Source organism: Panthera leo, chromosome A3, assembly GCF_018350215.1.
Source record: "Panthera leo isolate Ple1 chromosome A3, P.leo_Ple1_pat1.1, whole genome shotgun sequence".
NCBI lineage: Eukaryota > Metazoa > Chordata > Mammalia > Carnivora > Felidae > Panthera > Panthera leo.
This window is the reverse complement of record NC_056681.1, coordinates 88481835-88488693: the sequence shown is the minus strand read 5'-3', so window position 1 is coordinate 88488693 and position 6859 is coordinate 88481835. Positions and strand designations below refer to the sequence as shown.

General features: G+C 41.3%; 1 long non-coding RNA gene across 2 annotated transcripts; it reads left to right on the top strand.

The window, feature by feature from the left end:
• The first annotated feature begins 24 nt into the window (after positions 1-24).
• Positions 25-6557, top strand: LOC122216191. Of its 2 annotated transcripts, XR_006200777.1 has the most exons (4): positions 25-540; positions 1193-1257; positions 2114-2149; positions 6369-6557. It is a non-coding gene; the product is annotated as an uncharacterized LOC122216191 (long non-coding RNA). The 2 variants fall into 2 exon arrangements; XR_006200778.1 differs by lacking the exon at positions 1193-1257.
• The last annotated feature ends 302 nt before the right edge of the window (positions 6558-6859 follow it).

Here is a 6859-nt window from a genome sequence, read left to right as displayed (position 1 = left end):
GCCCACATCAACTCCCAGAGAGGATTGAAGCTCCTGTTCCCTCAGGGTGGGGGCAGGATGTGGGCCCAGAACTAGACCCAAGAGAACAGGCCCCCTCCCAGTCTGAACCCACTGCTTAGTGTTATCTTCCAGGCCCAAGCTATGACCTTCCTCTCTCCAAAGCTCCAGAAAAGGAATGGAATCTGAACATTGAGACGCTTTTCTGGCCCTAAACAATCCTTCCATTCTCTAGGCTCAATGATGGGTCTATTTCCTCCTGTAAATGGGTCTCGTAATCTTCAACTTTTACCTTTGCTTCTAAGGGTAATTAATTAGATCTCCCTCTTGTTCTCCCTACACACTCCCCTCTCTGTTACAAGGCTCAGGTTAAGCCGGGTGGATGGCTTTTCTTTCTTTCTATTCCATGGAGTGCTCATTTTTAAAGCTGATGGAGTAAGTCCTTGCCCTCTCCAGTGAACCTCTTCTCCAGAGAAGGCTGCTAGGAAACACCACTTCCTCGGGCCCAGGAAAGCGGCCTCTGCCCAGCTCAAGGCTTTTCAGGTAGCCAGTTCCGAGCAACCATTTCACTCTTTCTTCCCAGATATGTCTCCAAGGTTTTAGGGAAGGGGCTTTCGGGCTGTCAATCTCAGGAGCAAAGTGAAGGATTAAGTGATGATCTGGACCTTGGAGGTGAAGGGAGGCAAAGATGGGCACGGGAGAAGGAAGATCAAAAATTCAGATTCCTTTTTTTCCGATGTCTGAGGGGAAACAGGCCTCAGGTGCAGGGCAGCATGAAGGCATCAGGTGGGGAGGAGTGAGCATAGACCCCCATTTGAGCAGCAGGAGGAGAGGCTGCTATGGGGAGGCAGGTCATGGGGGCAGGAAGTTGAGCCCTAGGGACACCGATGATTTCTAGGAACCGGGAGCTTGTCTGATGCTCCTCGACAATGAGCTCTTCGGAGGCAGAAATGACTTGGCATGCCTGTCTGAATCCTCTGTGGCACCTTGCCCAGCAAATGGCACCTGGGCACTCCTGACCAAATGAGTCACACCCGCAGTGGGGACAGTTACTACCGAGGGGGGTGCGGCTGGGAAAGCAGCACTCCCTGCTGGGAGGAATATCTTGTGGCCCACACTGGTTTGGAAGGGGATTGAGAATAAAAAGCAAAGTAGCTTTTGGTCAGTTTTGTTATGGTTTTAAAATTCTCTACAGCCATGTACTACCCCACTCTTGGTATGCTGTGGAGTAAGGAACAGGTTGAAAACAGACCGCGTCAGGTGAGAAACCAAAATGGCAGTTTAATTCCTGACAGGCAGGGTGTGCTCCTGGTGGTGGTGGTGGTGGTGGTGGTGAAGGAGTGTGTCCGTGCATGTGTGGATGTGGATGTGGGTGTCTAAATACTGAGCCCTAATTCCATTTCCCACATAGAATCACTGTTAACAGTATGGTGATGTTCTTTCAGATCATCTGAATATGTAGATACTTTTTTCACCAAAAAAATTGAATCCTGGTATTTTATATTGCGGGCTTCTTTCCCACTTAACGTATCTTAAACATCTTTCATGGCAATATAATGGGATTTCTTCCTTTCTGAAGCCCATGAATACTTCCATTGCATGGATGTACCTGGGGTTTATTTAATTCTGAGTTGGTGAATATCTGGCATGTTTCCAGTGTTTCACTATTGTGAGTAATATCGCAAGACTCTTGTATACATCCTTGCCTTCTTGCATAGTATAAAATTTCAGGAGTGGAATTGATTGGTTAAAGGTCGTTAGTATTACAAATCTTAATAGAAATTGTGTGTTACTCTTGAAAATCCCCAATTTACACTCCCTCCAATAGGAGAATGTGGCAGTGACCCAGCTTTCCTCCCCCCACCCCCCCCAACCCCCCACACCAAATGGCTGACTGGCTGACCAGTTGTCCCACAGAATCTCTGATTAATTTGTCAATATCATCTTTATCATATATTAAATTCCCATTTATTCTTGGGCCTATTTCTGGACTTTATTTACTGTTCCATGATCATTTCTATTTCTGAGCCATTACCATATTGTTTTAATTACCATATCTTTTTAGTCTGTTTTAATACCTACTAATCCCTTCCTACGTCATGCTTTTCTCTTTCAGATTGTTCCAGAATATTTGGATAATTATTCTTCCAGGGTAATTTTATAATTCTCTTTTTCAAGTTTTAAAAGTTCTATTGTGATTTTGATTGGAATTGCATTGAATTTATAGAATAATTTGCAGGTAAATAGCATCTGTATAACATTGTCGATGCATTTGTGAAAAATATCTGTCCGTTTACTCATCACATCTAGATTTCTCTAACAGTTTTAACATTTTCTGCGTTTGGAATCTTCACATTTCTTATTTAGTACAACCACGGATGTTTAGTGTTTTCATTACTGTCGTAAGTGAGATCTCTCCTTCCATATTCTACATTTTCTGGTTTGTTTTACTTAAAGAAGTAAGGTGTAAACATCTATCAGATTGGCAAAGTCCTGCAGTCTGATATTAACCAATGTTGATGAGGAGAGGGAGAAATGGTGGTGGAAAGAGATATTCTTAATACAACTACTTTCTAAAGCAGTTTTGTGCTGCAGATTCAAATCCCTTATCTGCAATTCAGAAATCAAAAAACAAAACAAAACAAAAAACCCCTGAAAACTGGAAGTTCTTTCTTAACATATTTGGTGGTAAAACCTAACTTGATGGGAGGCTATTTATGGTCTTTATCACACTTAATGTGGATATTTTTACTTTTCAGCACAGAAAAAGTAATATATTTGCTTATGGAATACTTCTCCCAAGCCCTGCTAGGGTCTGATACATGGCACATGTACCATACTGCCCTTCTAAGATCCAAACAGTTCTTATTATGAACCACATTTGGCTCCAACAGTTTTGAACAAGGTATTATGGGTGTGTGTCTGGTAAAGCTAAAGATGTGCATATCCTAAGACTCAGAAACTCTGCTTCTGAGAACATTCCCTAGAGAAACCTAGCCATCAGAAGACATGTTTAAGACTGTACCTTCTAGTATTGTTTATAATGATGAAAGATTAGAAATAACCGAAATGTGGGATGCCTGGGTGGCTCAGTTGATTGAGCATCTGACTTCAGCTCAGGTCATGATCTCGCGGTTTGTGAGTTTGAGCCCTATTTCCGGTTCTGCTGTCAGCACAGAGCCTGCTTAGGATCCTTTGTCCCCCTTCTCTCTGCCCCTCTCCGCTTGCTTCCTGTCTCTCAAAATACATAAACATAAAAAAAGAAATAAATAAGTAAAAGAAATAACCTAGATATCCACCAATGGGAGAATAGATCCATTGTGATATATTCATCTAATAGAGACCGTATAGCAATTAAAATGAACTACAACTACATTCGCCAACACTAACAAACTTTTTTAATTTTCTTTTTTTTTTTAATTTTTTTTTAACATTTATTTATTTTTGAGACAAAGAGAGACAGAGCATGAACAGGGGAGGGGCAGAGAGAGAGGGAGACACAGAATCAGAAACAGGCTGCAGGTTCTGAGCGGTCAGCACAGAGCCCGATGCGGGGCTCAAACTCACGGACCATGAGATCATGACCTGAGCTGAAGTCGGACGCTTAACCGACCAAGCCACCCAAGCGCCCCTAATTTTCTTGAATAAAAATGCAAGTGGCAGAATGGTAACAGCATGATAGAACTTCAAGTTTGAAAACATGCATGAGAATGACAGACACCAAATTCAGTGTGGTAGCCATCTCTGCAGAGGGGGGGGGGGGGGGGGGGGGAGATGAGGTTCCCCCAGGATACACAGTAGCCTTTTGATTCATCTATAAAGTCTAATCTCTTTTTTTTAATGTTTATTTATCTGTGAGAGAACACAGCGGGGGAGGGGCAGTGAGAGGGGGACAGAAGATCCTAAGCGGGCTCTGCTCTGACAGCAGCAAGCCGGATGTGGGTCTCGAACTCACTAACTGCGAGATCATGACCTGAGCTAAAGTCAGACACTCAACCGAGCCACCCAGGTGCGCCAAAGTCTAATCTCTTTTTCTCAATCTGAAATGAATATCTCAAAATGTTGAGATGTTTTTACAAATACATAGATTTGTACTCTACATAATATTCCCAATCCTAAGAATTCTGGATGGTGAAGCATAAGCATACAGGACTAGAGCAGCCGAAGAGCAGAGACCCAGGCATTTTTTGTCTTTCTATTCTGTCGTGCTTAGCATGCTGAGCATTTCACAGGCACAGGACAGCTGCGTCACCTGCAGGCATTACATCCACCTTCAGGCGGGAGGAAAGGAACAGGAGGAAGAAGGAAAGGCAAAGAGATAAAGGCCTGTGTGGGCCAAATCTGTTCTGTTCCTTCCTTAGGAGACCATGATTTCTTTCCACCTTTCTGTAGATTTGGAGTTGCTTCCCTAAAATTATGTAAAATGTTCTCAAAATTATTTGAACTTGAATTACTATTTTAAATGATCTCCTTACATTACAACCTCTTACATCTTATTGGGCAGAACTGAACCATATGACCACCCCCAAAAACTATCACAGCCAAAGGGAGGAAAATGATCACATTTGGTTTAGATCAACTATGGTTTATTCCCTGTAAGCTCCATGAAAACAGTGTTTTGTTCACAGTTTTATCCTAAGAGAGTTTCTCTTGCATAAAATATGCTTATTAAATTGTATGGAAAGAACCAACGGTACGTATGAATGAGAAGATAAATGGAGCTGGGTTAGGGGCAGGAGACAAGGGATCTGAGCCAATCCGAGTCCTGTCAGCTGTGAATCAGAGGGAAATGAATGTTGTCAGGGTAGTGGGTCTGTCACAATATCCTTGACCCACTGAGCCACGCGATGCAAACTATGTATTTGTTTGTTACAGATGAACAAATATTTTCTCCTAGTCTTTCCCTTAATTTTTTAAATAAGCTTTTTATTTTGAAATAATGTTAGGTTTATGGAGAAGTTGCAAATTGATCCAGAGTTCTACAGCCCTCACCCAGTTTCCTCTGCTGTTAACATCTTATATCACCACATACATTTGTGAAAATGTTAAAAACCAACACTGGTACATTAGTATGAACTAAACTCAGATTTCAGTGGGATATCACCAGCTTTTCTGTTCTGGGATTCAATCTAGGATACCATGGTGCACTTAGTTGCTACAGCTCCTTAGTTTCCTTTGGTCTTTGACAGTTTTTCTGTCTTTCTTTACTTTTCATGACCTTAACAGTTTTGAGAAGTCTTGGTTAGGCATTTTACGGAATGTCCTCCAATTTGCGTTTATCTGATATTTTTCTCTTGAATAGACAGGGATTCTAGGTTTTTTGAAAGAATGCCACAGAGGTGAAACATCCTCATTATATATCAGAAGTTACATGACATCACTAGTGACGTGAACTTTGAATACTTGGGTGTAACAGCATCTGCCAGGTTTCTCCACTGTAAAGTGACTCTTTATCCCTTTCCCTACTCTAGTAGAAGCAAGTCACTGGGGCGCCCGGGTGGCTCTGTCAGTTAAGCGTCAGACTCTGGATTAGGTCATGATCTCATGGTTCGAGTTCGAGCCCCGCGTCAGGCTCTGTGCTGACAGCTCAGAGCCTGGAGCCTGCTTCGGATTCTGTGTCTCCCTCTCTCTCTGCCCTTCCACTGCTCGCGCTCTGTCTGCCTCTCAAAAATGAATAAAACCATTTAAAAAAAAAGAAGCAAGTCACTAATTGCAGCCCACTGAGATGTGACAGGGAGGGGCGGGGGTTAAGATTTACTTCCTAGAAAATGTATCTACATAAATTATTTGGAATTCTTGTATAGGAAAGCTTTGGCTCCTCAATTTACTTAAATCATTTATTTATCTCGGTATGGACTCATGCACATGTTTTTGCACCTATTTTAAGCTATTTTCTCATTTTTTAAATGCTTTTCTTTCTTTCTTTCTTTCTTTCTTTCTTTCTTTCTTTCTTTTTTTTTCTTTCTTTCCTTCCTTCTTTCTTTCCTTCTTTCTTTCTTTCTTTCTTCTTTCTTTCTTTCTTTCTTTCTTTCTTTCTTTCTTTCTTCTATCTCTCTTTCTTTCTTTCTTTTTGAGAGAGAGAGCATGCAAGCAGAGGAGGTAGACAGAGAGGGAGACAGAGGATCTGGAGTGGGCTCTGTGCTGGCTCAGCACAGACAGAACTCAGGAACATGAGGTCATGACCTGAGCCGAAGTCTGACGCTTAACTGACTGAGCCACCCAGGTGCCTCTGAACTCTTAGTTTTTTATCCCACTCTCAAATCTGTATGTCTATCCTTGGGACTTCTGTATTTATTTTTACTTTGGGTTATAATTCAACACCATGTTATCTATTTCTTTGCTCAGTTTTGGCCATTGTAATGCTCTTTCAGGTTGGTTCCTGTCTACCTTTGAAAAACCTCCATCGTCTCATTTGAACATTTCCTTGATTTATGAAACTACAAGATGCTCCAGGCTTATCTTGTACTTTTCCTGTTCCAGTTCTAGAATTAACTAATTCTTCATGGAGCTCTAGCTCCTTTTATGGTAAAATGATATTTAGAAACCAAGATCTGGGTGCTTAGTGTGCTCATTGCTACTAGGGTGTTGTTTATGGGCTCTCAGCAGACAGAGCTAGATACTTTATTATATAATAACCCGTGTACACACACATATCTATATTTGTTTCTGTATCTATACATCTCTCTGTGTGTGTATGGTGTGTGTGTTTGTGTGTATAATATATGATGTATGTACTATATATATATATATATATATATATATATATATATACATATACATATATAAGTTTATACAGATGTTTCAAACTCTAATCCAGTACCACAGGGACAATTCTAACCTTTCCTTCTCTCCAATGATAAGA